Source organism: Pristiophorus japonicus, chromosome 12 (assembly GCF_044704955.1).
Source record: "Pristiophorus japonicus isolate sPriJap1 chromosome 12, sPriJap1.hap1, whole genome shotgun sequence".
Lineage (NCBI taxonomy): Eukaryota > Metazoa > Chordata > Chondrichthyes > Pristiophoridae > Pristiophorus > Pristiophorus japonicus.
This window is the reverse complement of record NC_091988.1, coordinates 117566892-117583861: the sequence shown is the minus strand read 5'-3', so window position 1 is coordinate 117583861 and position 16970 is coordinate 117566892.

The following is a 16970-nucleotide window of genomic DNA, read 5'->3' as shown; positions in this document are numbered from 1 at the left end:
GGAGATGTTTTATAGACCCGACCTACGGAGATGTTTTATAGCCCCGACCTACGGAGATGTTTTATTGCCCCGACCTACGGAGATGTTTTATAGCCCCGATCTACGGAGATGTTTTATAGCCCCGATCAATGGAGATGTTTTATAGCCCCGACCTATGCAGATGTTTTAAAGCCCCGATCTACGGAGATGTTTTATAGCCCCGACCTATGGAGATGTTTTATAGCCCCGATCTACGGAGATGTTTTTTCGCCCCGATCTACAGAGATGTTTTATAGCCTCGATCTACGGAGATGTTTTATAGCCCCGACCTATGGAGATGTTTTGTGGCCCCGACCTACGGAGATGTTTTATAGCCCCGATCTACGGAGATGTTTTATTGCCCCGACCTAAGGAGATGTTTTATAGCTCCGATCTATGGAGATGTTTGAGAGCCCCGATCTACGGAGATGTTTTATAGCCTCGACCTACGGAGATGTTTTTTAGACCCGACCTACGGAGATGTTTTATTGCCCCTCCCTATGGAGATGTTTTTTTGCCCCGACCTAAGGAGATGTTTTATAGCTCCGATCTATGGAGATGTTTGAGAGCCCCGATCTACGGAGATGTTTTATAGCCTCGACCTGCGGAGATGTTTTATAGCCCCGACCTACGGAGATGTGTTATAGCCCCGACCTATGGAGATGTTTTATTGCCCCGACCTCCGGAGATGTTTTATAGGCCCGATCTACGGAGATGTTTTATAGCCCCGATCTATGGAGATGTTTTATAGCCCCGACCTATGCAGATGTTTTATAGCCCCGATCTACGGAGATGTTTTATAGCCCCGACCTATGGAGATGTTTTATAGCCCCGATCTACGGAGATGTTTTATAGCCCCGATCTATGGAGATGTTTTATAGCCCCGATGCACGGAGATGTTTTATAGTCCCGACCTATGGAGATGTTTTATAGCCCCGACCTATGGAGATGTTTTATAGCCCCGATCTATGGAGATGTTTTATAGCCCCGACCTACGGAGATGTTTTATAGCCCCGATCAACGGAGATGTTTTATAGCCTCGAGCTATGGAGATGTTTTATAGAACCCGACCTACGGAGATGTTTTATAGCCCCGACCTACAGAGATGTTTTATAGCCCCGATCCACGGAGATGTTTTATAGCCCCGATCTACGGAGATGTTTTATCGCCCCGATCTACGGAGATGTTTTATAGCCCCGATCAACGGAGATGTTTTATAGCCCCGATCTACGGAGATGTTTTATAGCCCCGATCTACGGAGATGTTTTAAAGCCCCGATCTATGGAGATGTTTTATAGCCCCGACCTACGGAGATGTTTTATAGCCCCGATCTACGGAGATGTTTTATAGCCCCGATCTACGGAGATGTTTTATAGCCCCGATCTACAGAGATGTTTTATAGCAACGATTTACAGTGAAGTTTTATAGCCCCGACCTACGGAGATGTTTTATAGCCCCGATCTACGGAGATGTTTTATCGCCCCGATCTACGGAGATGTTTTATAGCCCCGATCTACGGAGATGTTTTATCGCCCCGATCTACGGAGATGTTTTATAGCCCCGATCAACGGAGATGTTTTATAGCCCCGATCTACGGAGATGTTTTATAGCCCCGATCTACAGAGATGTTTTATAGCCCCGACCTACGGAGATGTTTTATAGCCCCGATCTGCGGAGATGTTTTATAGCCTCGAGCTATGGAGATGTATTATAGCCCCGACCTACGGAGATGTTTTATAGCCCCGATCTACGGAGATGTTTTATAGCCCCGATCTACGGAGATGTTTTATAGCCCCGATCTACAGAGATGTTTTATAGCCCCGATTTACGGTGAAGTTTTATAGCCCCGACCTACGGAGATGTTTTATAGCCCCGATCTACGGAGATGTTTTATCGCCCCGATCTACGGAGATGTTTTTTGCCCCGATCTACGTAGATGTTTTATAGCCCCGATCTACGGAGATGTTTTATAGCCCCGATCTACGGAGATGTTTTATAGCCCCGATCTATGGAGATGTTTTATAGCCCCGACCTACGGAGATGTTTTATAGCCCCGATCTACGGAGATGTTTTATCGACCCGAGCTATGGAGATGTTTTATAGACCCCGACCTACGGAGATGTTTTATAGCCCCGATCTACGTAGATGTTTTATTGCCCCGATCTATGGAGATGTTTTATAGCCCCGATCTACGGAGATGTTTTATAGCCCGAATCTACGGAGAAGTTTTATAGCCCCGACCGATGGAGATGTTTTATAGCCCCGATCTACGGAGATGTTTTATAGCCCCGATCTACGGAGATGTTTTATAGCCCCGATCTACGGAGATGTTTTATAGCCCCGATCTACTGAGATGTTTTATAGCCCAGATCTCTGGAGATGTTTTATAGCCCCGATCTACGGAGATGTTTTATAGCCCCGACCTATGGAGATGTTTTATAGCTCCGATCTATGGAGATGTTTTATAGCCCTGATCCAAGCAGATGTTTTATAGAGCTGACCTACGGAGATGTTTTAAAGCCCCGATCTACGGAGATGTTTATTAGCCCCGATCTATGGAGATGTTTTATAGCCCCGACCTATGGAGATGTTTTATAGCCCCGACCTATGGAGATGTTTTATAGCTCCGATCTATGGAGATGTTTTATAGCCCCGACCTACGGAGATGTTTTATAGCCCCGATCTACGGAGATGTTTTATAGCCCCGACCTACGGAGATGCTTTATAGCCCCGAACTGCGGAGATGTTTTATAGCCCCGATCTACGGATATGTTTTATAGCCCCGATCTACGGAGATGTTTTTTAGCCCCGATCTACGAAGATGTTTTGTAGCCCCGACCTACGGAGATGTTTTATAGCCCCGACCTATGGAGATGTTTTATAGCCCCGATCGACGGAGATGTTTTATAGCCCCCATCTGCGGAGATGTTTTTTTGCCCCAATCTACGGAGATGTTTTATAGCCCCGATCTACGGAGATGTTTTATAGCCCCGACCTTAGGAGATGTTTTATAGCCCCGACCTACGGAGATGTTTTATAGCCCCGATCTACAGAGATGTTTTATAGCCTCGATCTACGGAGATGTTTTATAGCCCCGACCTATGGAGATGTTTTGTGGCCCCGACCTACGGAGATGTTTTATAGCCCCGATCTACGGAGATGTTTTATTGCCCCGACCTAAGGAGATGTTTTATAGCTCCGATCTATGGAGATGTTTGAGAGCCCCGATCTACGGAGATGTTTTATAGCCTCGACCTACGGAGATGTTTTTTAGACCCGACCTACGGAGATGTTTTATTGCCCCTCCCTATGGAGATGTTTTTTTGCCCCGACCTAAGGAGATGTTTTATAGCTCCGATCTATGGAGATGTTTGAGAGCCCCGATCTACGGAGATGTTTTATAGCCTCGACCTGCGGAGATGTTTTATAGCCCCGACCTACGGAGATGTTTTATAGCCCCGACCTATGGAGATGTTTTATTGCCCCGACCTCCGGAGATGTTTTATAGCCCCGATCTACGGAGATGTTTTATAGCCCCGATCTATGGAGATGTTTTATAGCCCCGACCTATGCAGATGTTTTATAGCCCCGATCTACGGAGATGTTTTATAGCCCCGACCTATGGAGATGTTTTATAGCCCCGATCTACGGAGATGTTTTATAGCCCCGATCTATGGAGATGTTTTATAGCCCCGATGCACGGAGATGTTTTATAGTCCCGACCTATGGAGATGTTTTATAGCCCCGACCTATGGAGATGTTTTCTAGCCCCGATCTATGGAGATGTTTTATAGCCCCGACCTACGGAGATGTTTTATAGCCCCGATCAACGGAGATGTTTTATAGCCTCGAGCTATGGAGATGTTTTATAGAACCCGACCTACGGAGATGTTTTATAGCCCCGACCTACAGAGATGTTTTATAGCCCCGATCCACGGAGATGTTTTATAGCCCCGATCTACGGAGATGTTTTATCGCCCCGATCTACGGAGATGTTTTATAGCCCCGATCAACGGAGATGTTTTATAGCCCCGATCTACGGAGATGTTTTATAGCCCCGATCTACGGAGATGTTTTAAAGCCCCGATCTATGGAGATGTTTTATAGCCCCGACCTACGGAGATGTTTTATAGCCCCGATCTACGGAGATGTTTTATAGCCCCGATCTACGGAGATGTTTTATAGCCCCGATCTACAGAGATGTTTTATAGCAACGATTTACAGTGAAGTTTTATAGCCCCGACCTACGGAGATGTTTTATAGCCCCGATCTACGGAGATGTTTTATCGCCCCGATCTACGGAGATGTTTTATAGCCCCGATCTACGGAGATGTTTTATCGCCCCGATCTACGGAGATGTTTTATAGCCCCGATCAACGGAGATGTTTTATAGCCCCGATCTACGGAGATGTTTTATAGCCCCGATCGACAGAGATGTTTTATAGCCCCGACCTACGGAGATGTTTTATAGCCCCGATCTGCGGAGATGTTTTATAGCCTCGAGCTATGGAGATGTATTATAGCCCCGACCTACGGAGATGTTTTATAGCCCCGATCTACGGAGATGTTTTATAGCCCCGATCTACGGAGATGTTTTATAGCCCCGATCTACAGAGATGTTTTATAGCCCCGATTTACGGTGAAGTTTTATAGCCCCGACCTACGGAGATGTTTTATAGCCCCGATCTACGGAGATGTTTTATCGCCCCGATCTACGGAGATGTTTTTTGCCCCGATCTACGTAGATGTTTTATAGCCCCGATCTACGGAGATGTTTTATAGCCCCGATCTACGGAGATGTTTTATAGCCCCGATCTATGGAGATGTTTTATAGCCCCGACCTACGGAGATGTTTTATAGCCCCGATCTACGGAGATGTTTTATCGACCCGAGCTATGGAGATGTTTTATAGACCCCGACCTACGGAGATGTTTTATAGCCCCGATCTACGTAGATGTTTTATTGCCCCGATCTATGGAGATGTTTTATAGCCCCGATCTACGGAGATGTTTTATAGCCCGAATCTACGGAGAAGTTTTATAGCCCCGACCGATGGAGATGTTTTATAGCCCCGATCTACGGAGATGTTTTATAGCCCCGATCTACGGAGATGTTTTATAGCCCCGATCTACGGAGATGTTTTATAGCCCCGATCTACTGAGATGTTTTATAGCCCAGATCTCTGGAGATGTTTTATAGCCCCGATCTACGGAGATGTTTTATAGCCCCGACCTATGGAGATGTTTTATAGCTCCGATCTATGGAGATGTTTTATAGCCCTGATCCAAGCAGATGTTTTATAGAGCTGACCTACGGAGATGTTTTATAGCCCCGATCTACGGAGATGTTTATTAGCCCCGATCTATGGAGATGTTTTATAGCCCCGACCTATGGAGATGTTTTATAGCCCCGACCTATGGAGATGTTTTATAGCTCCGATCTATGGAGATGTTTTATAGCCCCGACCTACGGAGATGTTTTATAGCCCCGATCTACGGAGATGTTTTATAGCCCCGACCTACGGAGATGCTTTATAGCCCCGAACTGCGGAGATGTTTTATAGCCCCGATCTACGGATATGTTTTATAGCCCCGATCTACGGAGATGTTTTTTAGCCCCGATCTACGAAGATGTTTTGTAGCCCCGACCTACGGAGATGTTTTATAGCCCCGACCTATGGAGATGTTTTATAGCCCCGATCGACGGAGATGTTTTATAGCCCCCATCTGCGGAGATGTTTTTTTGCCCCAATCTACGGAGATGTTTTATAGCCCCGATCTACGGAGATGTTTTATAGCCCCGACCTTAGGAGATGTTTTATAGCCCCGACCTACGGAGATGTTTTATAGCCCCGATCTACGGAGATGTTTTATAGCCCCGATCTACGGAGTTTTCTTATAGCCCCGATCTACGGAGATAATTTATAGCCCCTACCTATGGAGATGTTTTGTAGCCCCGACCTATGGAGATGTTTTATAGCCCCGACCTACGGAGATATTTTATAGCCCCGACCTACGGACATGTTTTATAGCACCGATCTACGGAGCTGTTTTATAACCCCGACCTAAGGAGATGTTTTATAGCCCCGATCTACGGAGATGTTTTATAGCCCCGATCTACGGAGATGTTTTATAGCCCCGATCTACGGAGATGTTTTATAGCCCCGATATACGGAGATGTTTTATAGCCCCGATCTACGGAGATGTTTTATAGCCCCGATCTACGGAGATGTTTTATTGCCCCGACCTAAGGAGATGTTTTATAGCTCCGATCTATGGAGATGTTTGAGAGCCCCCATCTGCGGAGATGTTTTTTTGCCCCGATCTACGGAGATGTTTTATAGCCCCGATCTACGGAGATGATTTATAGCCTCGATCTACGGAGATGTTTTATAGCCCCAAACTATGGAGATGTTTTATAGCCCCGATCTACGGAGTTTTCTTGAAGCCCCGATCTACGGAGATAATTTATAACCCCGAAATATGGAGATGTTTTGTAGCCCCGACCTATGGAGATGTTTTATAGCCCCGACCTACGGAGATATTTTATAGCCCCGACCTACGGACATGTTTTATAGCCCCGATCTACGGAGCTGTTTTATAGCCCCGACCTAAGGAGATGTTTTATAACCCCGATCTACGCAGATGTTTTATAGCCCCGATCGACGGAGATGTTTTATAGCCCCGATCTACGGAGATGTTTTATAGCCCCGATATACGGAGATGTTTTATAGCCCCAATCTACGGAGATGTTTTATTGCCCCGACCTAAGGAGATGTTTTATAGCTCCGATCTATGGAGATGTTTGAGAGCCCCGATCTACGGAGATGTTTTATAGCCTCGACCTACGGAGATGTTTTATAGACCCGACCTACGGAGATGTTTTATAGCCCCGACCTATGGAGATGTTTTAGTGCCCCGACCTACGGAGATGTTTTATAGCCCCGATCTACGGAGATGTTTTATAGCCCCGATCTATGGAGATGTTTTATAGCCCCGACCTATGCAGATGTTTTATAGCCCCGACCTATGGAGATGTTTTATAGCCCCGACCTATGGAGATGTTTTATAGACCCGATCTCCGGAGATGTTTTTTCGCCCCGATCTACAGAGATGTTTTATAGCCTCGATCTACGGAGATGTTTTATAGCCCCGACCTATGGAGATGTTTTGTAGCCCCGACCTACGGAGATGTTTTATAGCCCCGATCTACGGAGATGTTTTATAGCCCCGATCTACGGAGTTTTTTTATAGCCCTGATCTACGGAGATGTTTTATAGCCCCGATATACGGAGATGTTTTATATCCCCGAACTACGGAGATGTTTTATAGCCCCGATCTACGGAGATGTTTTATTGCCCCGACCTAAGGAGATGTTTTATAGCCCCGATCTACGGAGATGTTTTATAGCCCCGATCTACGCAGATGTTTTATAGCCCCGATCTACGGAGATGTTTTATAGCCCCGATCTACGGAGATGTTTTATAGCCCCGATATACGGAGATGTTTTATAGACCCGACCTACGGAGATGTTTTATAGCCCCTACCTATGGAGATGTTTTATAGCCCCGACCTATGGAGATGATTTATCGCCCCGACCTACGGAGATATTTTATAGCCCCGACCTACGGACAGGTTTTATAGCCCCGATCTACGGAGATGTTTTATAGCCCCGACCTACGGACATGTTTTATAGCCCCGATCTACGGAGATGTTTTATAGCCCCGATATATGGAGATGTTTTATAGGCCCGATCTACGGAGATGTTTTATAGCCCCGATCTACGGAGATGTTTTTTTGCCCCGACCTAAGGAGATGTTTTATAGCTCCGATCTATGGAGATGTTTGAGAGCCCCGATCTACGGAGATGTTTTATAGCCTCGACCTACGGAGATGTTTTATAGCCCCGACCTACGGAGATGTTTTATAGCCCCGACCTATGGAGATGTTTTATTGCCCCGACCTACGGAGATGTTTTATAGCCCCGATCTACGGAGATGTTTTATAGCCCCGATCTATGGAGATGTTTTATAGCCCCGACCTATGCAGATGTTTTATAGCCCCGACCTATGGAGATGTTTTATAGCCCCGACCTATGCAGATGTTTTATCGCCTCGATCTACGGAGATGTTTTATAGCCCCGATCAACGGAGATGTTTTATAGCCCCGATCTACGGAGATGTTTTATAGCCCCGATCTATGGAGATGTTTTATAGCCCCGATCTATGGAGATGTTTTATAGCCCCGACCTACGGAGATGTTTTATAGCCCCGATCTACGGAGATGTTTTATAGCCTCGAGCTATGGAGATGTTTTATAGAACCCGACCTACGGAGATGTTTTATAACCCCGACCTACAGAGATGTTTTATAGCCCCGATCTACGGAGATGTTTTATAGCCCCGATCTACGGAGATGTTTTATCGCCCCGATCTACGGAGATGTTTTATAGCCCCGATCAACGGAGATGTTTTATAGCTCCGATCTACGGAGATGTTTTATAGCCCCGATCTACGGAGATGTTTTATAGCCCCGACCTACGGAGATGTTTTATAGCCCCGATCTGCAGAGATGTTTTATAGCCTCGAGCTATGGAGATGTATTATAGCCCCGACCTACGGAGATGTTTTATAGCCCCGATCTACGGAGATGTTTTATAGCCCCGATCTACGGAGATGTTTTATAGCCCCGATCTACAGAGATGTTTTATAGCCCCGATTTACGGTGAAGTTTTATAGCCCCGACCTACGGAGATGTTTTATAGCCCCGATCTACGGAGATGTTTTATCGCCCCGATCTACGGAGATGTTTTTTGCCCCGATCTACGTAGATGTTTTATAGCCCCGATCTACGGAGATGTTTTATAGCCCCGATCTACGGAGATGTATTATAGCCCCGATCTATGGAGATGTTTTATAGCCCCGACCTACGGAGATGTTTTATAGCCCCGATCTACGGAGATGTTTTATAGCCCCGATCTATGGAGATGTTTTATAGCCCCGATCTACGGAGATGTTTTATAGCCCCGATCTACGGAGAAGTTTTATAGCCCCGACCGATGGAGATGTTTTATAGCCCCGATCTACGGAGATGTTTTATAGCCCCGATCTACGGAGATGTTTTATAGCCCCGATCTACGGAGATGTTTTATAGCCCCGATCTACTGAGATGTTTTATAGCCCAGATCTCTGGAGATGTTTTATAGCCCCGATCTACGGAGATGTTTTATAGCCCCGACCTATGGAGATGTTTTATAGCTCCGATCTATGGAGATGTTTTATAGCCCTGATCCAAGCAGATGTTTTATAGACCTGACCTACGGAGATGTTTTATAGCCCCGATCTACGGAGATGTTTTTTAGCCCCGATCTACGGAGATGTTTTATAGCCCCGATCTACGGAGATGTTTTTTAGCCCCGACCGATGCAGATGTTTTATAGCCCCGATCTACGGAGATGTTTTATAGTCCCGGCCTATGGAGATGTTTTATAGCCCCGACCTACGGAGATGTTTTAAAGCCCCGATCTATGGAGATGTTTTATAGCCCCGATCTACGGAGTTTTCTTGAAGCCCCGATCTACGGAGATAATTTATAGCCCCTACTTATGGAGATGTTTTGTAGCCCCGACCTATGGAGATGTTTTATAGCCCCGACCTACGGAGATATTTTATAGCCCCGACCTACGGACATGTTTTATAGCCCCGATCTACGGAGCTGTTTTATAGCCCCGACCTAAGGAGATGTTTTATAACCCCGATCTACGCAGATCTTTTATAGCCCCGATCTACGGAGATGTTTTATAGCCCCGATCTACGGAGATGTTTTATAGCCCCGATATACGGAGATGTTTTATAGCCCCAATCTACGGAGATGTTTTATAGCCCCGAGCTACGGAGATGTTTTATTGCCCCGACCTAAGGAGATGTTTTATAGCTCCGATCTATGGAGATGTTTGAGAGCCCCGATCTACGGAGATGTTTTATAGCCTCGACCTACGGAGATGTTTTATAGACCCGACCTACGGAGATGTTTTATAGCCCCGACCTACGGAGATGTTTTATTGCCCCGACCTACGGAGATGTTTTATAGCCCCGATCTACGGAGATGTTTTATAGCCCCGATCAATGGAGATGTTTTATAGCCCCGACCTATGCAGATGTTTTATAGCCCCGATCTACGGAGATGTTTTATAGCCCCGACCTATGGAGATGTTTTATAGCCCCGATCTACGGAGATGTTTTTTCGCCCCGATCTACAGAGATGTTTTATAGCCTCGATCTACGGAGATGTTTTATAGCCCCGACCTATGGAGATGTTTTGTGGCCCCGACCTACGGAGATGTTTTATAGCCCCGATCTACGGAGATGTTTTATTGCCCCGACCTAAGGAGATGTTTTATAGCTCCGATCTATGGAGATGTTTGAGAGCCCCGATCTACGGAGATGTTTTATAGCCTCGACCTACGGAGATGTTTTTTAGACCCGACCTACGGAGATGTTTTATTGCCCCTCCCTATGGAGATGTTTTTTTGCCCCGACCTAAGGAGATGTTTTATAGCTCCGATCTATGGAGATGTTTGAGAGCCCCGATCTACGGAGATGTTTTATAGCCTCGACCTGCGGAGATGTTTTATAGCCCCGACCTACGGAGATGTTTTATAGCCCCGACCTATGGAGATGTTTTATTGCCCCGACCTCCGGAGATGTTTTATAGCCCCGATCTACGGAGATGTTTTATAGCCCCGATCTATGGAGATGTTTTATAGCCCCGACCTATGCAGATGTTTTATAGCCCCGATCTACGGAGATGTTTTATAGCCCCGACCTATGGAGATGTTTTATAGCCCCGATCTACGGAGATGTTTTATAGCCCCGATCTATGGAGATGTTTTATAGCCCCGATGCACGGAGATGTTTTATAGTCCCGACCTATGGAGATGTTTTATAGCCCCGACCTATGGAGATGTTTTATAGCCCCGATCTATGGAGATGTTTTATAGCCCCGACCTACGGAGATGTTTTATAGCCCTGATCAACGGAGATGTTTTATAGAACCCGACCTACGGAGATGTTTTATAGCCCCGACCTACAGAGATGTTTTATAGCCCCGATCTACGGAGATGTTTTATAGCCCCGATCTATGGAGATGTTTATAGCCCCGACCTACGGAGATGTTTTATAGCCCCGATCTACGGAGATGTTTTATAGCCTCGAGCTATGGAGATGTTTTATAGAACCCGACCTACGGAGATGTTTTATAGCCCCGACCTACAGAGATGTTTTATAGCCCCGATCCACGGAGATGATTTATAGCCCCGATCTACGGAGATGTTTTATCGCCCCGATCTACGGAGATGTTTTATAGCCCCGATCAACGGAGATGTTTTATAGCCCCGATCTACGGAGATGTTTTATAGCCCCGATCTTCGGAGATGTTTTAAAGCCCCGATCTATGGAGATGTTTTATAGCCCCGACCTACGGAGATGTTTTATAGCCCCGATCTACGGAGATGTTTTATAGCCCCGATCTACGGAGATGTTTTATAGCAACGATTTACAGTGAAGTTTTATAGCCCCGACCTACGGAGATGTTTTATAGCCCCGATCTACGGAGATGTTTTATCGCCCCGATCTACGGAGATGTTTTATAGACCCGAGCTATGGAGATGTTTTATAGCCCCGACCTACGGAGATGTTTTATAGCCCCGATCTACGGAGATGTTTTTTGCCCCGATCTATGAGATGTTTTATAGCCCCGATCTATGGAGATGTTTTATAGCCCCGATCTACGGAGAAGTTTTATAGCCCCGACCGATGGAGATGTTTTATAGCCCCGATCGACGGAGATGTTTTATAGCCCCGATCTACGGAGATGTTTTATAGCCCCGATCTACGGAGATGTTTTATAGCCCCGATCTACGGAGATGTTTTATAGCCCCGATCTACGGAGATGTTTTATAGCCCCGATCTACTGAGATGTTTTATAGCCACGATCTACGGAGATGTTTTATAGCCCAGATCTCTGGAGATGTTTTATAGCCCCGATCTACGGAGATGTTTTATAGCCCCGACCTATGGAGATGTTTTATAGCTCCGATCTATGGAGATGTTTTATAGCCCTGATCCAAGCAGATGTTTTATAGACCTGACCGACGGAGATGTTTTATAGCCCCGATCTACGGAGATGTTTTATAGCCCCAATCTACGGAGATGTTTTTTAGCCCCGATCTACGGAGATGTTTTATAGCCCCGATCTACGGAGATGTTTTTTAGCCCCGACCGATGGAGATGTTTTATAGCCCCGATCTACGGAGATGTTTTATAGTCCCGGCCTATGGAGATGTTTTATAGCCCCGACCTACGGAGATGTTTTAAAGCCCCGATCTATGGAGATGTTTTATAGCCCCGATCTACGGAGTTTTCTTGAAGCCCCGATCTACGGAGATAATTTATAGCCCCTACCTATGGAGATGTTTTGTAGCCCCGACCCATGGAGATGTTTTATAGCCCCGACCTACGGAGATATTTTATAGCCCCGACCTACGGACATGTTTTATAGCCCCGATCTACGGAGCTGTTTTATAGCCCCGACCTAAGGAGATGTTTTATAACCCCGATCTACGCAGATGTTTTATAGCCCCGATCTACGGAGATGTTTTATAGCCCCGATCTACGGAGATGTTTTATAGCCCCGATATACGGAGATGTTTTATAGCCCCAATCTACGGAGATGTTTTATAGCCCCGATCTACGGAGATGTTGTATCGCCCCGACCTAAGGAGATGTTTTATAGCACCGATCTATGGAGATGTTGAGAGCCCCGATCTACGGAGATGTTTTATAGCCTCGACCTACGGAGATGTTTTATAGGCCCGACCTACGGAGATGTTTTATAGCCCCGACCTATGGAGATGTTTTATTGCCCCGACCTACGGAGATGTTTTATAGCCCCGATCTACGGAGATGTTTTATAGCCCCGATCTATGGAGATGTTTTATAGCCCCGACCTATGCAGATGTTTTATAGCCCCGATCTACGGAGATGTTTTTTCGCCCCGATCTACAGAGATGTTTTATAGCCTCGATCTACGAAGATGTTTTATAGCCCCGACCTATGGAGATGTTTTGTAGCCCCGACCTACGGAGATGTTTTATAGCCCCGATCTACGGAGATGTTTTATAGCCCCGATCTACGGAGTTTTTTTATAGCCCCGATCTACGGAGATGTTTTATAGCCCCGATATACGGAGATGTTTTATAGCCCCGAACTACGGAGATGTTTTATAGCCCCGATCTACGGAGATGTTTTATTGCCCCGACCTAAGGAGATGTTTTATAGCCCCGATCTACGGAGATGTTTTATAGCCCCGATCTACGCAGATGTTTTATAGCCCCGATCTACGGAGATGTTTTATAGCCCCGATCTACGGAGATGTTTTATAGCCCCGATATACGGAGATGTTTTATAGCCCCGATCTACGGAGATGTTTTATAGCCCCGATCTACGGAGATGTTTTATTGCCCCGACCTAAGGAGATGTTTTATAGCTCCGATCTATGGAGATGTTTGAGAGCCCCGATCGACGGAGATGTTTTATAGCCTCGACCTACGGAGATGTTTTATAGACCCGACCTACGGAGATGTTTTATAGTCCCTACCTATGGAGATGTTTTATAGCCCCGACCTATGGAGATGTTTTATCGCCCCGACCTACGGAGATATTTTATAGCCCCGATCTACGGAGATGTTTTATAGCCCCGATCTACGGAGATGTTTTATAGCCCCGATATATGGAGATGTTTTATAGGCCCGATCTACGGAGATGTTTTATAGCCCCGATCTACGGAGATGTTTTTTTGCCCCGACCTAAGGAGATGTTTTATAGCTCCGATCTATGGAGATGTTTGAGAGCCCCGATCTACGGAGATGTTTTATAGCCTCGACCTACGGAGATGTTTTATAGCCCCGACCTACGGAGATGTTTTATAGCCCCGACCTATGCAGATGTTTTATTGCCCCGACCTACGGAGATGTTTTATAGCCCCGATCTACGGAGATGTTTTATAGCCCCGATCTATGGAGATGTTTTATAGCCCCGACCTATGCAGATGTTTTATAGCCCCGATCTACGGAGATGTTTTATAGCCCCGACCTATGGAGATGTTTTATAGCCGCGATCTACGGAGATGTTTTATAGCCCCGATCTATGGAGATGTTTTATAGCCCCGATGCACGGAGATGTTTTATAGTCCCGACCTATGGAGATGTTTCATAGCCCCGACCTATGGAGATGTTTTATAGCCCCGATCTATGGAGATGTTTTATAGCCCCGACCTACGGAGATGTTTTATAGCCCCGATCAACGGAGATGTTTTATAGAACCCGACCTACGGAGATGTTTTATAGCCCCGACCTACAGAGATGTTTTATAGCCCCGATCTACGGAGATGCTTTATAGCCCCGATCTACGGAGATGTTTTTTAGCCCCGATCTGCGGTGATGTTTTATAGCCCCGATCTACGGAGATGTTTTATAGCCCCGACCTATGGAGATGTTTTATAGCCCCGACCTATGGAGATGTTTTATAGCCCCGATCTACGGAGATGTTTTATAGCCCCGATCTACGTAGATGTTTTATAGCCCCGATCTACGGAGATGTTTTATAGCCCCGATCTACGGAGATGTTTTATAGCCCCGATCTACGGAGATGTTTTATAGCCCCGATCTATGGAGATGTTTTATAGCCCCGACCTATGCAGATGTTTTATAGCCCCGATCTACGGAGATGTTTTATAGCCCTGACCTATGGAGATGTTTTATAGCCCCGATCGACGGAGATGTTTTATAGCCCCGATCTATGGAGATGTTTTATAGCCCCGATCTACGGAGATGTTTTTTAGCCCCGATCTACGGAGATGTTTTATACCCTCGACCTACGGAGATGTTTTATAGACCCGAACTACGGAGATGTTTTATAGCCCTTACCTATGGAGATGTTTTATAGCCCCAACCTATGGAGATGTTTTATCGCCCCGACCTACGGAGATATTTTATAGCCCCAACCTACGGACATGTTTTATAGCCCCGATCTACGGAGATGTTTTATAGCCCCGACCTACGGACATGTTTTATAGCCCCGATCTACGGAGATGTTTTATAGCCCCGATCTACGGAGATGTTTTATAGCCCCGATCTACGGAGATGTTTTTTTGCCCCGACCTAAGGAGATGTTTTATAGCTCCGATCTATGGAGATGTTTGAGAGCCCCGATCTACGGAGATGTTTTATAGCCTCGACCTACGGAGATGTTTTATAGCCCCGACCTACGGAGATGTTTTATAGCCCCGACCTACGGAGATGTTTTATAGCCCCGATCTATGGAGATGTTTTATTGCCCCGACCTACGGACATGTTTTATAGCCCCGATCTACGGAGATGTTTTATAGCCCCGATCTACGGAGATGTTTTATAGCCCCGATCTACGGAGATGTTTTTTTGCCCCGACCTAAGGAGATGTTTTATAGCTCCGATCTATGGAGATGTTTGAGAGCCCCGACCTACGGAGATGTTTTATAGCCCCGACCTACGGAGATGTTTTATAGCCCCGATCTATGGAGATGTTTTATTGCCCCGACCTACGGAGATGTTTTATAGCCCCGATCTACGGAGATGTTTTATAGCCCCGATCTATGGAGATGTTTTATAGCCCCGATCTACGGAGATGTTTTATAGCCCCGACCTATGCAGATGTTTTATAGCCCCGATCTACGGAGATGTTTTATAGCCCCGACCTATGGAGATGTTTTATAGCCCCGATCTACGGAGATGTTTTATAGCCCCGATCTATGGAGATGTTTTATAGCCCCGATGCACGGAGATGTTTTATAGACCCGACCTATGGAGAAGTTTTATAGTCCCGACCTATGGAGATGTTTTATAGCCCCGATCTATGGAGATGTTTTATAGCCCCGACCTACGGAGATGTTTTATAGCCCCGATCAACGGAGATGTTTTATAGAACCCGACCTACGGAGATGTTTTATAGCCCCGACCTACAGAGATGTTTTATAGCCCCGATCTGCGGAGATGTTTTATAGCCCCGATCTATGGAGATGTTTTTTAGCCCCGATCTACGGTGATGTTTTATAGCCCCGATCTACGGAGATGTTTTATAGCCCCGACCTATGGAGATGTTGTATAGCCCCGATCTACGTCGATGTTTTATAGCCCCGATCTACGGAGATGTTTTATAGCCCCGATCTACGGAGATGTTTTATAGCCCTGACCTATGGAGATGTTTTATAGCCCCGACCTATGGAGATGTTTTATAGCCCCGACCTATGGGGATGTTTTATAGCCCCGATCTACGGAGATGTTTTATAGCCCCGATCTACGTCGATGTTTTATAGCCCCGATCTACGGAGATGTTTTGTAGCCCCGATCTACGGAGATGTTTTATAGCCCTGACCTGCGGAGATGTTTTATAGCCCCGACCTATGGAGATGTTTTATAGCCCCGATCTACGGAGATGTTTTATAGCCCCGACCTATGTAGATGTTTTATTGCCCCAACCTATGGAGATGTTTTATAGCCCCGATCTCTGGAGATGTTTTATAGCCACGATCTACGTTGATATTTTATAGCCCCGATCTACGGAGATGTTTTATAGCCCTGATCTACGGAGATATTTTATAGCCCCGACCTACAGAGATGTTTTATAGCCCCGACCTACGGAGATGTTTTATAGCCCCGATCTACGGAGATGTTTTATAGCCCCGACCTACGGAGATGTTTTATAGCCCCGACCTACGGAGATGTTTTATAGCCCCGATCTACGGAGATGTTTTATAGCCCAGACCTATGGAGATTTTTTATAGCCCCGATCTACGGAGATGTTTTTTGCCCCGACCTATGGAGATGTTTTATAGCCCCGACCTATGGAGATGTTTTATAGCC